Below are 16,184 nucleotides of genomic sequence, written 5' to 3' on the forward strand. Positions count from 1 at the left end.
CTAAGCTAATGCTTCCTGAAGAACCAATCCGCTTCTGCTCACCTCTTAAATATGTAGCTTAGCAGTAAAATGAATTTCGAGAATAGGTCAAAGCCTAAATTATGTATTTGCAGCGTTAATCATATTGAGACGCGAGACTTATTCATAGAAAACAAAAACAATTAAAAAGAAGTTTTAAGTTTTTGTTTTTTAAGTTAAAGGAGACATTTCAGGGAATATATAACAAGTTAACAAATGCAGTATGAATCTAGTAGTGCCAATTTTATGCTTCCTGGCCCAGACAGTGATAGTAGCAGATGGATGGCGTGTGAAGCCCCGGTAAGATCTAATTGGAATAATAGAATTACAAGAATGATAAATTTTGAATATGGAATAGTCATTAAAAAACTGAAAAAAATGATAGCTTTGGAAACTCTTGGGTTTCTGGATTTATGTCATGTCCCTTGGGGAAAAACTTTTATTTATACGAGAACTGAGAAGAAGTGGGGAAGAAAGAGGGGAAGAAGAACACGAAATTATTGTGATAATTGTATTTTTTCTCCTTCTTGTTTGCTTCTTTGGTGAATCTTGTAAAGCTGGGAGAAATGGGTTGGGGAACTGGAAGGTAAAAAGGTGAATCATTCGTCTAGCATTTTTTTGGCCAATAGAACCCTTTCTGGTAATAAGGTATTGCATGTTCACATGTTTGGTTGGAAGTCCTTGTTGTAAGAAACTCGTTATACAAATGTTCAAGGTTTCACTTCTATGTGATGTCGCTCAAGGGACTTTTCTTGGACAGAACGCCAAATATTGCAATATTGCCGTACAACCGTCAAGAATATTGACAACTTTGGCATGTGATGGTGTCATAAAGCGCCTGTCATGACGCATCACCACCACTCCCCTGCTCATTTGTCACCGGGTGCCGCCATCCTGCACACTCTCTTTTGACCTTCTCTGTATCCCTGATGTCTGCCCGTACTGCTCGCACGTGTGCTTCCCTCTCTTAAAGGGCCAGCGTGCACTCCTGTCGGCCTACAATCCCATTTTATTATATTAAGCATCCACTTCCTAGGGTGGATGCCTAAGCAGTTGGTCTCCTACTGCAATTTGTGATAAAGCCCCTGTTTGCGTATATTCTGCTTTTGATTTCTATCTGATCCTCGACTACTCTGTCTTCTGTGATCTCTGATCTTGGCTGTGATTACTGGATTATGTTATTGCTCGCTGTCTGCCATGATCTTCTGCCTGGACCTTGTTACTGTTTCTATGTTGCCAGCCCTGACCTTTGCTACATTTCTGGATAAGCACCATCATGTACCGCGCCTTGACCCAGTGCAGCATCCGCAGCCACACAACTAGAACTATCGGTGCACGTAATGGCTTGGGAACTCTGCAGCAAAGACCAAATTCCGCTTGTAGGGATCATGGGTATAAACTGGGGTTCCCCAAGTGCTGTCTCCTCAGTTAGTCCAAAACTCAAACCTGCTGTGGAAAAGCAAATACAGAGATACCTGGAGATACCTTGATGAGTTCCATTCAGTGGGTTTGTGTTTAGAATTAGAGCTCTGTGGAGCTGTTGAAAAATTTTCAGATGGAATAACATTTTTTGGATTTTCATTCGAGACTTGGTGCACGGAGCCAAACTATTTTAAATGTGAAGTAATTGATAAGACTTTGTAGCAGTTTCATGCAAACTTTGATTTACTGTATTTGGAAGGAATCCAGAGCAATAATTGACTTCAATCTAAATCGTAAATTCAGGGGATTCTTGTGGAAGTAACGCTAAGCTAATCGTTGTGTTGCAGCAGATTTTGGTTTTCGTTCACGGAGGTCTGGTTTATGCTAGCATTATTTTGGTTTTTTCTCTCAGCTTTCTCTAGCTCTGCTGGGAGAGTCTATGGGAGTCTTCTGCTACCTGTTGCACCTGCTTAGCAATTAGGGAGGGCTTTTATTCCTGTCTTAGCTGTGGACCTGTACTGATTATTCTCAATCCTCATCAGGTGGTTGTTGGAATCAGAGATGGATCTTGGTTTCCTGTTTTTACCTGTTCATCCCAAGCTACGTACTATGGTTACTAGTGGTAATTGTATTCTTACTTAGTTGTTTACTTCTGTCCCAGGTAATGACATAGAATCATAGAATGGTAGAGTTGGAGGGACCTTTGTTTGAACACTTCCATTGAAGGAGAACTCCCCACCTCCCGTGGTAACCTGTTCCACTCATTGATCCCTCTCACTGTCTAATATCTAATCTGTGTCTCCTTTCAGTTTCATCCCATTGCTTCTAGTCTTTCCTTGTGCAGATGAGAATAGGGCTGATCCCTCTGCACTGTGACAGCCCTTCAGATATTTGTAGACAGCTATTAAGTCTCCTCTCAGCCCTCTCTTCTGCAATCTAAACATTCCTAGATCCTTTAACCGTTCCTCATAGGACATGATCTGCAGACCGCTCACCATCTTGGTAACTCTTCTCTGACCTTGCTCCAGTTTGTTTATGTCTTTTTTAAAGTGCGGTCCCCAGAATTGGACCCAGTATTCCAGATTAGGTCTGCCTAAGGAAGAGTAGAGGTGGATAATGACCTCACGTGATCTAGACTCTATGCTTCTCTTAATACATCCCAGAATTGTGTTTGCCTTTTTGGCTGCTGCATCACATTGTTGACTCATGTTCAGTCTATGATCTATTAGTATACCCAAGCCTTTTTCACATGTGCTGCTTAGCCCAATTCCTCCCATTCTGTATGTGCTTTTTTCATTTTTCTTGCCCAAATGTAGGACTTTGCATTTCTCCTTGTTAAATACCATTCTGTTAGTGGCCGCCCACTGTTCAAGCTTTTCTAGTTTTTTTTTAATCCTCTCTCTCTTCCCTAGTGTTAGCTATCCCTCCTAGCTTTGTGTCATCAGCAAATTTGATCAGTTTCCCATCAATTCCCTTCTCCAAATCATTTATAAAGATGTTGACCAACACTGGGCCTAGGACAGAGCCTTGTGGTACCCCACTTGATACATTCTCCCACTTGGATGTGCAGCCATTTATGGCCACTCTTTGAGTCCGATCACTCAGCCAGTTGTGAATCCACCTAACAGTTGCCTTGTCAATCCCAGATTTGGTCATTTTTTCAATAAGTATGGTATGAGATACTTTGTCAAATGCTTTACTAAGGTCAAGAAAAACTATATGAGGGGTTGAGGAATGTGGGTCAGGTTGGTTCTTATCACGACGGGACAACTGCTACAGGCAGGTATGGTCTCTTATTCTGAATCATATAGGGAACATCCACCTCTATGTGTTATTCCACACGTCACCTGTGGTGGTTTATTTTCTTTGTTCCACTGTCTAAACATAGCCCAGGAACTGTTTGGAGGACCAGTTTTGGTACATAATGGTCAGACGTGACAGGTTTCTGACAGTCAAACGTACATAAATTATGTACACTCATTGACAAGAAAATCAAGCAGCTAAAAGGCAGAATCGAATTAAACTTTATATGTGTGATTGTACCGTTAATATAAATAAGTGATTACAATGTTAGAGAAAAAGTTATTGCGGAAAACTGAACACCTGAAGGGAGGCTCTAGTATCCTGTTGTACCGCCTCTAGCTTGGATACAAGATGTGATACTGGGGGCATGGAGGCTCTAGTACCCTGTTGTACCGCCTCTAGCTTGGATACAAGATGTGATATGGGGGGCATGGAGGCTCTAGTACCCTGTTGTACCGCCTCTAGCTTGGATACAAGATGTGATATGGGGGGCATGGAGGCTCTAGTACCCTGTTGTACCACCTCTAGCTAGGATACAAGATGTGATACGGCCGGGCATAGAGGCTCTAGTACCCTGTTGTACCTCCTCTAGCTTTGATACAAAATGTGATACAGGCTGACATAGAGGCTGTAGTACCCTGCTGTACCGCCAATAGTTTGGATACAATATGTGATATGGGTGGGCATGGAGGCTCTAGTACCCTGTTAGGCTGTATCTAGCTTGGATAGGAGATGTGATATGGGCAGTAATGGAGGTATACAGATTTTGTATGGTATACTGTGGAATATTGTTCCACAATTGCTGTTACTGAGCCTTTAGTTCATGCAAACTCATAGGTAGTAGAAGTTAGTATCCCAGTTGGTGCCTTACATGTTCTATTGGCGATAAATCTGGTGTCCGAGTAGCCACGGGCGTGTGACAATGTTGTGGGGGCTTCCTGTGACCCTCTTGTGTGTGCGGCTGAGTATTATCCTGCTGGAAAATGCCTCTTAGAAGCCACAATGAGAGGAACACATGTGGCTGCAGGATGCCCTAAACATATCGCTGAGCTGTCGTCCCTCATACCACTACCAAGTGGACAGACTGTCGTATGCGATGGCATCCCAAACCATCACACCAGCAGGGGGCAGTGTGCAACTCCATAGCTAAGGCAGGATTGAAGCGCTCACGCAGAGGTCTCCAGGCATGACTACGGCCATCATCAAACTAAACCTGGATCCATTGCTGAAGACAACCCACTATCTCTCCGTTGCGTTCAGTTTAATCATCCACAACACCACTGCAAACAGAGGCGACAGTGTGTGTCAAAGGCCGTACATGTAATTGGCGCTGTGAGACCAAGTGTCTTTTAGCTAAGCACCTGGAAATGGTTCTGACAGATACATGGGTGTAACGATGGCGCCACTTGTCTCTGGATGGAGGACAACAGAACAGTTGGAGTTGCTGGTGCTTGTCAGATGATCAGGCGATCTTCCATACTGGTGGTCTGTCAGAGGGTCCTGAACCCGGTCACCTTGTGTGCCCTCACACATCCACTGGTCCCAACACCTCCTAACAGTCTGGTTAGACGCTCCTCTCTACTGGTGGTCTGTAGGGGGTCCTGAGCCCGGTCACCTTGTGTGCCCTCACACATCCATTGATCCCAACACCTCCTAACAGTCTGGTCAGACGCTCCTTTCTACTGGTGGTCTGTAGGGGGCGTCCTGAGCCTGGTCACCTTGTGTGCTCTCACACATCCACTGATCCCAACACCTCCTAACAGTCTGGTCAGACGCTTCTCTCTACTGGTGGTCTGTAGGGGGCGTCCTGAGCCTGATCACCTTGTGTGCCCTCACACATCCACTGGTCCCAACACCCCCTAACAGTCTGGTCAGATGCTCCTCTCTACTGGTGGTCTGCAGGGGGCGTCCTGAGCTCGGTCACCTTGTGTGTCCTCACACATCCACTGATCCCAACACCTCCTAACAGTCTGGTCAGATGGTCCTCTGTACTAGTGGTCTGTAGGGGGCGTCCTGAGCCCGGTCACCTTGTGTGCCCCCATCCACTGCTCCCAACACCTCCTAACAGTCTGGTCAGAACGGCCAGTGGGGGACAATTCATCGATACGACCGTCCAGCTTGTCACATCCCAATAATGCACCCCCCTCTGGTAATGGGGGGGGTGAAGTCTCTTCTCTGCATTGTAGAGGCGTCTAGTGGTCAACAAGCTCTACACGAGCGGAAAAAGAGGTCACTGCACACAAGGAGCCTCTGGCAGTATTGTAGGCAAAGAGTGAAACCACTTTTAGGGCCTCATCTAATCGCACCACAACTCTTATTATTTGCATATTTGCCTTAGATGTAACTGCATGCTGAGTTTTGCTGCAAAATGACAGTTCCTTTAGGTGCTTGATTTTTTTGACAAAGAATGTATTTAAAGCTTTAATCATATTGAGACATAAATCTAATTCATAGAAAATAAATCCAATAAAAAAAGTTTGGCATTTAAAGAAAACAGCAAGTAAACACATATAGTATAACGGGCAAGATCCATCCAATAAAATTAGAGAAGAACACACAAAAAGATAAAAGTTCTGAAAACCTGAAGCCAAACTAATAAAAAAAAATGTAATTTGAAGAAATTATCATAGATAATTAAAAAAAACTGAAGTAAGAAAACTGTTAAAAGAACTGTATGCTATATGAGTATCATTCTTAGAGGGGTTTTCCGGGACTAAAATATTAATCACTTATCCTCAGGTTAAGTCATCAATATTTGCTCTATCGCTGGCTCCTGCTTGGGACCCCACACGGTCAGCTGATCGAAGTGGTAGGTGCTATGAAGCCCTTTTAGGCCAGTGATGTTAGGTTCATTCGTCAAGTGACTTTTAAGCAGCTCAGTTCCATTCAAGTGAATGTGACTGAGCTTCTATTCCAGGCCTAGTGGCTATGAACGGTATGGCGCTGTGTCTGATAAGCAGTGAAGAGGCTATGGCATTCGAGCTCTTCAAATAGCTGATTGGTGGGGTTCTTGAGTGGTGGATCTCCACTGATGTGGATAGCTCATCAATGTCCAAGTCCCAGAAAACTCCTAAATATCAGCCCCCAATTCCTGCCCTTGTGTTTTATTAGAGCATATGGATATCACAAAGGGAGTTCTCACTCACTTTGGACTCCATGTGTGACCCAGGAATGTTTGGAGAACTCACGCAGTCTATGTATTACATGGACAGCCATTCATCTGATTAGTTGTTATGTAATTCTGTATTTCCCTGTAATTGTTGCTGAAGGGGAAATGTCTGGCTTGGCCTGACAAAATCTGAGAAGGGTTGTCATTGTTGGACATCCCCTTTAATGGATCATTGTAAAAAAACAAAAATATTAGGTACTTCAGACTTAACAATTTCCTGTTTATACTGTATCATTCTCCAAATGAATGTTGTCTTTGTATCTACTAGAGAGGGTAGAATTGTTGAAGTCTGCATTGACTTAGGTAACTTAACTCGGCTGACAAAGTCCTTGAATCAGTCAAATATCTTCACGTTTATATGGCAATATAATACAGTCCCACTTTAAGTAGAGCTATGACTGACCAAGAGACATTGCCCAAATGGTTAGTCAACCCCTCTGCAGGGGAATGTCCAAACATATTAGGCTAAACATGTGACAACATTTAATGAGCTGTTTTTGTATTATTTGTCTACCGGTTGGCACTAACATTTTGGCTCTAAGGAGAAAATGTGTATGGAGAGCAGCATCAAGTAGAAGCTATTTCAGAAAGACATCCTGGAATCTTCAGGGAATCCAAATCCAATTATCATCTTTATTGAGTTAAAAACTCCATCAGCATGAACAACAAAACTTGCGACGTTTCGTCCTATGCAAAGGACTTTGTCAAGCATCATTTTGGCTCTAAATGACACTATTTGAACTGTGGTTTACCGCATTTTGCTTCCTTTATTTAAAGGACTATTCCGGCTCTAGCAAGTTACCCCATTTCCATAGAATGAGGATAACTAGCTGATTGATTGTTTCTGACTGCGGAGACCCCCATAGATCCGAAGAACCGACAATGACAATAGCAGAAACTGCTCAGTTCAAGCGCTTGGTAATCTCTCATGAAATTAGTAGAACATCAGTCCACTTGTACAACGTCCATTCCATGCAATTGGGGACCGACATGACCCCCGTTCTTGGGATCAATGAGGGTCCCAGTCATCAGATCCCACCGATCAGCTAGTTATCCCCTATGCTGTGAATAAGGGGTAACTTGATACAACCAAAACACCCCTTTAAAGAGGACCTATCGTGTTCTTGGGTCAGCAGGGCTGCTGCATACCCGTAAAACTGTGGCCGGCTAACTCTAGTTGCCACTTGTCTTTGTCTCTACTTGTCCCTTGTTCTACCTTACCGACGTGTTACTTTCTACTACTGGCCCTGTGAATCAAGTGGGTGGTCTCCTTCACTCACTGTCTATTGGTGAGGTCATAAGGTGAAGGAAACTGGACATCATCCATTAACACTGACTGAAGGTGACCACCCATTTGACAGATTCATAGCATCGAGAGACAAAATTAATGTAGATCGGTGCGGGAGATTGATGAGGGAGTAGTCACAAGAGACAAGCTGTGCTAGAGTCAGCAATACCACACTTCAAGCCATGCAGCCGGCCCGCTGACCCAAGTCATGGCAGGTTCTCCTTAAATAAGAGAACAGCAACACATTAGATATCCACAGCTTCCATATAAAGAGGACATAGGGACTTCCGCCCAAGACACAGAGGGAGCAGGACGTGTTCTACAGAGCTCCTGCGAACACAGCCTCCCAGAGCCACCGGGACCCTCTGGTGCCCTACAAAAGCAGCTGCCGGGGACGAACATCTCCCTGGCTTGCGAGGCAGAAGCCCCCCACACCCCAAAGACACCCGGGAAGCCCCCGGGAGACCCCGCAACGCGACACGCGGAGCCCCCAAATCGGGACACGGGCGGGAGGAGAGAGAGGACACGGGGCCCAGGACACACCGAAACGCAACCAACCAGCGGAGGGACTCACCGGATCGCTGACCGCGACAGGAGACGCACCCAGGGTCCCCCGGGGTGCCGCGGCCTGGGAGACATCTGAGACCGGGGCCCGGACTTCCGGTCGCGAGGGCCGCGAGGTCCCCTGATCGGAGAGGGCCCCCGTGAAGCCCCAGGGGGAGCCCGGAGGTCCCGCTGAGAGACATCGGCACACGGGGAGAAGGCGGAGAGGCGGAGGCAGAGCGGCGGCGTGAGCCGCGATCCAGCCACCCGGCCGCGATAGCCGGCACACGGAGCGGCGCGAGAGAGGTAACCTCCCCAGGGTATCCGGACGACCCGGAGATCCCCCCCGGGGCACAACCGCCACCCGCGGAGCGAACGGAGCGCCGCGGCCTAGCAGAACCAGAAGCCGCGGCCTAAATTTCTGGCAGTGACGTCAGCGACAAACCCCGCCCACTACGGTGGCCGCGGGAGCGGCGATTACGAGACCGGCCTCCCTGGCTGAGGCGCGCCGCGGCCCGGCGGCACTCGAATCACCGGCCCCGACCGAGGGGGGGCTGCCGGCAGGTCGTGACCCGACGAGACACAGGGGCTGAGGCGCGGGGCCTCGGGGGAGATACCAGCGGCCCGGTGAGTAAGGGGAAGGACACAGAACCCCCCCACAGAAGACTGGATAACCCCCACCCACACTTCACCCTAGAAACCGGCCACAGGGAAAACAACAAGGGGAAAACAAAAGTCATACCACACATAAGCCCCCATACGAACTGTAGACAAACCCCACCAGACCGTGGCCCGGGGCAGTGCCCCAACAACACAGCAAGGGCATAAACAAGGCCTGAGAGGAGGGGGAGAAAAAGAAAGGAGGAACATAGAAGGGCAACGCGCCTAAAGAAGAGGGGAACACCCCAAGGGGGGGGGGGAGGTGGAGAAGGGGAAGAAAACGAACAGGAGGAGAAGGACAGCAGCAAAACAGAGACCCCCCAACCCTGCAGAATAGAGTGGAGGCGAGAAAGGAGACAGAAGTGAACACAACAAGAACAAAATCCACCAGAAAAACCCAATAGAACCACTCAAACAAAAATGCAAGAATAATAACTAAACAAGAAGCCGCATCCGCACAGAAAAAACCAGCAACAAAACAATAACGAACTTGGATACAGGGAAAAAGCAGCTCTCCGTACACTAAATCTGCATACCCACCAAAACCGAAAACTGAAATATGGACAAATATCTAAACGAACGTAGTTCAAATACTTCAACGCGAGCAACACGCCAGATAGATATAGACAAAACAAACTCAGGGGGAAAGCAGAAAAACAGACCGACCAAAAGTACAAAAGAAAAAGAGAGCAAGAACACTCAACAACCCATACCCTCCCCAAGAAACGCCTCACCCCGAGCCACAACAACATCGGACCAAAACCCTGAAACTCCGCCTCCACAAACCGCCACATCACCGATGGATAATAGTGCAGAAATGACACAGGCCACAATGGTGGCGCAAGAGGTCTCAAAAATATTACTACCATTATTTGACAACAGATTAGAGACATTGCACAAATCTATAAATTCAGCTCTATCGCAAATTACAGACAACACCCAAAGACTGACAGAGCTGGAAGCAAAGTCCCAAAACACAGACCAATCCATAGCCACCTTAGAAGCCTCACTACAAAGAAGCCGATTAGAAACCGAAGCACTCCGGGAAAAAATAGACGACCTAGAGAACAGACATCGACGCAATAATCTACGCTTTGTGGGAATCCCGGAATCGGTAACCAACGCCCAACTCTCGACATACCTAACCACTGACCTACCACAAGCCCTTCAACTCAACATGCCAAATGACCCGTTAATAATTGAAAGGGCCCACAGAATCGGCCCACCAGGAGACGGACGCAACAACCGAACCCGACCACGACCAGTGATAGCCAAATACATGCACTGGGCAACGAAAGAGGAGGTTTTACAGGCCTACAGACGACGAAAAGAACTGATAATTCAAGGAGTGAAAATCCTCATATTTCAGGACTTCTCAGCTGCAGTCTCTCAAAAACGCAAATTATTCACTCCAATTTGTCAAGCCCTACACGAACAAAACACACGTTTCCAACTGCTGTATCCCGCAAAACTTCGGGTTCAAGAAGGCAATAGAACTCTGATATTTAACAATCCGGAAGACGCAAGGAGACACCTACAACTGGAAGAAGAAGACGGAAGAGGATGAGACAGAAAGAAAAAGGGAACTGGGTCCCTGATCCCCCAACACGACCCTGATCCAAATAATGCGGATGTGGCAGCATTAATGCAAAAGAAAAGATTGCATACATGTTTTATGTTTATATAAGTTTTTCTATGTTTTTCACTATGACCCATTTGAATTCTAGGAGAGAACCCAACAGGGAAATCGAAGGGCCCCGCCGACACGGCACGACCACTATTCAGTTGCACCCACGGCTCGCTGGGACCGGGGGATGTGACGACAGAAAGGCACTCACAACGGTAAATATGACCAAAACACATACATTAACATGCCTATAGACGTAGAGACTACAGATTACCACACACCCAAAACACTACAAATTCTATCTTGGAATGTAGATGGTCTTAACACACCTATTAAGCGAAAAAAAGTACTAACACACTTGAAGAGACACAAACCAGACATTGTATTCCTGCAGGAAACACATTGGAAAAAAGAGGGAAAGGGCGAGCTGAGAGCACCGTGGATAGAAACATGCTACACAGCCTCACATACATCAGCATCACGAGGAGTAGCCATCCTGATAAGGAAAAACATACCACACACGATGATACAAACCATAGCAGACCCACAAGGGAGATTCCTGGTGCTGAGGGTCAGCATAGACTCACAAACATATTGCCTGGTGAACATATACGCCCCCAACACAGACCAACCAAAATTCTATGCAACACTAACTGAACAGCTACAACCTTACCTAAACGACCACATAATCCTGGGGGGAGACTTTAATGGCATACAAGACGACTCACTAGACAGAACAGGACCTTCCACCCAACCAACCCCAACCACACAAGCGCTAATCACACTAATAGACCAACTTCACGTGTGCGACCCGTGGCGACTTTCAAACCCAACCAGCAGAGAATATACATGCTGCTCCAACGCCCATCACTCGTTTTCTCGGATAGACTTTTTTCTAATATCGAACAAAATATTCGATTGCCACCGGCAATCTATAATTCATCCGATATCTCTAAGCGATCACGCACCGATCGCAACAACATTACAACTGGTCCCCTCTCGGAGGCTGTCACGGCTGTGGCGTTTCCCCTCCTACCTACGGGAATCGGAAGAGTTTAGAGAATACATAAAACTACACTGGCATAACTACGCAGACGACAACAGCGAACACATAGACAACATAGCACTCTTCTGGCAGGCCTCGAAGGCAGTGATGAGAGGTCACATCATAAGCTACGTGTCCCACAAAAGGAAAAAATTCCAAACAGAATTTGAGGCCTTACACAGTTCTCTCTTGACAACACAAAAAGAACACATAGACGCTCAAGATGATAACTCATATCAAATATTCCTCACAGCAAAACACCTGCTAAATGAATTCGTACATACACATGCACATTGGCAAACACAACTAACAAAAAATAAATTTTATAGGTGGGGCAACAAGACGGGGCGACTGTTAGCAAACCTAACCAAACAAAGACAGCCACATAAACCAATATTAACCCTAAGGGGCACCAACGATAATACCCTGATGACAAAACAGGAAGAGATAACCCAAACACTTTACGAATATTTTGAAAACCTATACCGGGCAGAACCAGCAAACATACAGGACATCCACAATTTTTTAGAAACTATGAGCTTGCCGAGACTCACAGAGGAACAAAAAACAGTACTGAATGCAGGCATACGAGAGGAGGAGGTTCGGGACGTAATTGCAGCGGCAGCAGGGGGAAAGACACCGGGACCGGATGGTCTCACAACAGAATATTACAAAATACTAACAACAGACGTAGTACCAGTGCTGACCCAACTATATAATGCAATATACATGGAAGATACCCAAATAGAGGACTTTGGCACTTCCAGAACAATTCTACTCCCCAAACAAAATAAAGACCCGACTGACCCGCGATCATACAGACCGATCGCACTACTAAACTGCGACTATAAATTCTTATCCAAAATACTAGCAGACAGACTTCAAACCATCCTACCGTCCATACTAGACACATCGCAAAAGGGCTTCACGCAAGGACGTAGTGCCCTAAAAAACATCAGGGCCGCCATAGCGGCAACTGTGGCAGCACAAAACCCTGAAAACCCCATAACAATGCTCCTCAGCCTAGACGCTGAGAAAGCTTTTGACAAAATGGCCTGGCCATTCCTAAATGTACTGCTGAAAAAAAGAGGGTTTGGACAGACCTTTGCAAACTATATCAACACAACACAAACAAACGCCACCACAATCCTCACAGTCAATGGCCATAATACCCCCCACATCGACCTTTTTAGAGGAGCTCGACAGGGTTGCCCCCTTTCACCATTACTGTTCAACATATCAATTGACCCGCTACTCAGATTCCTAACACACACCACACTTTATACAGGGGCGTGCTACGGAGAAACGAGGATAAAGGTAGAAGCATTTGCTGACGACCTCTTACTCATAGTCAACAACCCTAGGGAAACACTATCACCCCTATTACGGGAAATAGAAAGAATAGGCAAACTCTCAGGTTACACACTGAACCTGGACAAAACAGAAGCACTACTACTTAGAGGACCAGCGAAACCCATATGGGCAAACCAACACCCATTCAAATGGGAAAAACATTCCATACAATATTTGGGGATTCAACTCACAAAAAACCCTTCTGCACTCTACCACACAAATATTGAACCATACGTCAAAAAACTAGAAACGACCCTAAATGTATGGAAGAACTTTACGGTCTCCTTTCTGGGGAGAATCAACCTCTTAAAAATGGTAGAATTCCCACGATTACTATACATCCTGCATTCACTCCCCATATTTCTAAAATTGAAAGACATAAAGAAGATCAACTATCTATATAGAAAATTCATTTGGGGAGGGGGAAGACCACGCATTGCCCTTAAAACCCTACACAAACACAAGGACAATGGCGGCACCAACCTACCAAATATAAGGGATTATAATCTAGCAGCACAAGCGAGATTTATCCATGACTGGATTTATTCCAAGTCGCACTTTACAAACACGCCACTAGAACAAATAATGGCCAAGCCAATACAATTACAAAATGTACTCCACCAACCATACTCAGAACTGTCAAAGCAAATTAAACATAACCCCCTGATATTAGCAGCGTGGAAAGCATGGAATAAACTACGTAGAGACAGTCAAACGTCACCACACATATCCCCACACTTGACATTCATAAACAACCCCAATTTTCAGGACGGAAAACCCCACAACATCTTTTTCGAATGGAAGGCGCACGGGTTGGACTCAATAGATAAATTACTGCACAAAAAGGAAAAAAGAATCCTAACTCATGCAGAAACAAAACAAAAATACCCCGAAATCCCTATTCCACTGTTCTCATACCTACAGGTCAGACACTATATCACAGGCCTTACACCGCAGTTCCAAGAACACGACTGGACACAGGCAGGAGACACTTGGATCTCCAAGAAAACGGGAGCACGGGGAATGATATCGAAAATATACAGAGCAATAAGGAACATGAGGGAAGAAGAGGACATTGATCCAGGGGTTGGGAAATGGTCCTTGGATAACCCAGACCTCACACCTACATTAATTAAGGAATCCTTAGTATCAGCCCACAAATGCCTGCCATCAGCTAGGTTTCTGGAGATGAGACTACAGATAGCCCATAGATCATACCTCACCCCAATTAAGGGATTTTACATGGGAATCTACGACACCCCAAACTGTTTCAAATGCCAGGAACCAAACACTAATCTATATCACAGCTTGTGGACATGCCCACTGATAAAAAACTTCTGGTCCCGAATACGCGAATACACTACAACACACCTGACAAACTTCTGCCCACAAGAACCAGCGTGGGCAATATTTGGATATCTAGACCCCAAGACATATCATTGTGCAAGGGGAGTAAGAAAGTTACTACATTTTATAGCAGCAGCAGGCCTAAAAGCCATCCTGCAGACCTGGGTGCAACCAACAGGCCCCCCATTCAGACTGTTCCTGGAAAAACTTGCATTCCTATTTCAAATGGACTGGGCGGAAACTTCATTATTTAAGGAGAAAATGGTACAAACTTTCTTCGAAACATGGGGAAGTTTCATCCAATTGATGCCACAGAGAGTAAAAGAAAAACTAAAAAATTGCTTTCACCACACCTATTGGTTCCAGGAGCAGGCGGCAGTGGGGGACACACCAATATAGGGTGAATCACTGGTCGTGCCGTGGCCGCGCGGGGTCTCCATACCTTTCGAAGATCTCCAGCACGAAGTCCAAAAGACTAAGTGTATAAATACCAATTGGGTCAAAAGTTTGGTTTAATGCAAAATTTCTCTCCCCTCCCCCCCCCCCCGTCCCTTCTTGCCGGACCGACCCCCTCCCTCCTCTCCCCCCCCCCCCCCCCTTTTTTTTTTTTTTTTTTTTTTTTTTTTTTTTTTTTTGGTTTTGGTTTTGGTTTTTTGTTTTTTGTTTGGTTTTTGTGAGTGTCTTTCCCTCCCTTCCTTATGTTTCGACTCCCCGACCCCCCATACCCCTCCCCAACTCTCCCAGTTATATAAAAATGTTATGTAAAAGTGAATTAGGATGACATTTATATTTGTGAAGTCAAAATAACAAATGCATCTGAAATGTCAAAGTTTGCCCTGATTCAATAAAAACAAGTTTAAAAAAAAAAAAAAAAAAAGAGGACATAGACCACTTACCTATAAATGTCCTGCCATCTTTTATGTGAGCATGGTATGGTGGAATTATATGAACACTGTATGGCTCTATTTCTTGGGAGCTCTATAGGGGAAATAAGTGACAAATATGTGGCCAATAAATTGAGGACATGTGGAAAAGTTGTGCCTGAAGTTTGCATCAGTTATGGAGTCTTTGTTATGTGGACACTGACTAGAATGGCGGTACTATCCTGTAGACTAGTGGTCCCCAACCACATGTGGTTTACGACCCCTTGCTATGCAGCTCACTATGGGCATCCTGAGTTATGTACAAACAAGTGACGCTATTGCAGACATATTCTAGCCACCAACAACTTTGGGCATGACACATGTCACATGGACAAGGATGGCTCTGTTACAACACATCCTAATGTAACTGAATGTTGTCGTATTGCGACTTGCAAGTTGATACAATCTGACAATAGCAAGGAAATCAGAGCTGATGAATTTCTTACAACCGTCAGGCCACAGCAACGTGGGATTTGCATCGTGACCATATTCACTTCCATTAGCATGCCATAGCAGCAGGGCCATAGTACCGTCTCTAGCCTTGTGTCCAAAGTTGCTGTGTAGCCAGAGCCTAAAGACTTATTTCCTTCATTTTTGAGCTGAATGCGGCTCTTGACCATCATTAAAGGCTGATTGTGGCTCACAAGATACAAAAGGTTGGCGATCTCTGCTGTAGACAGTTATGTTCATTGGCTACAGCAGTGCATGTCTTCATCGTGACTAATACAGTATGGTTTCTACATTGGCAGCAAATAGTGCCATTTTCCACCCAATTGTTTATACACCACTATGTGACAACTTAGATCCCCCCACGGGAAGAAAGAATGCGGAGGTTGAAAATGAGTCTTCATCAGCTTCCTCAGGGGTGAGTATAAGTTCCTGGGTTCCATGGCAACTTTTGAAGGTGCCTCCGCAGAGCATTTACAATTGTCAAGTACAAGTTAGAGTTACAGTCCACTTGGGTCAAGTTGTGGCTACTGTATATA

The sequence above is a fragment of the Eleutherodactylus coqui genome, chromosome 3 (assembly GCF_035609145.1).
Source record: "Eleutherodactylus coqui strain aEleCoq1 chromosome 3, aEleCoq1.hap1, whole genome shotgun sequence".
NCBI lineage: Eukaryota > Metazoa > Chordata > Amphibia > Anura > Eleutherodactylidae > Eleutherodactylus > Eleutherodactylus coqui.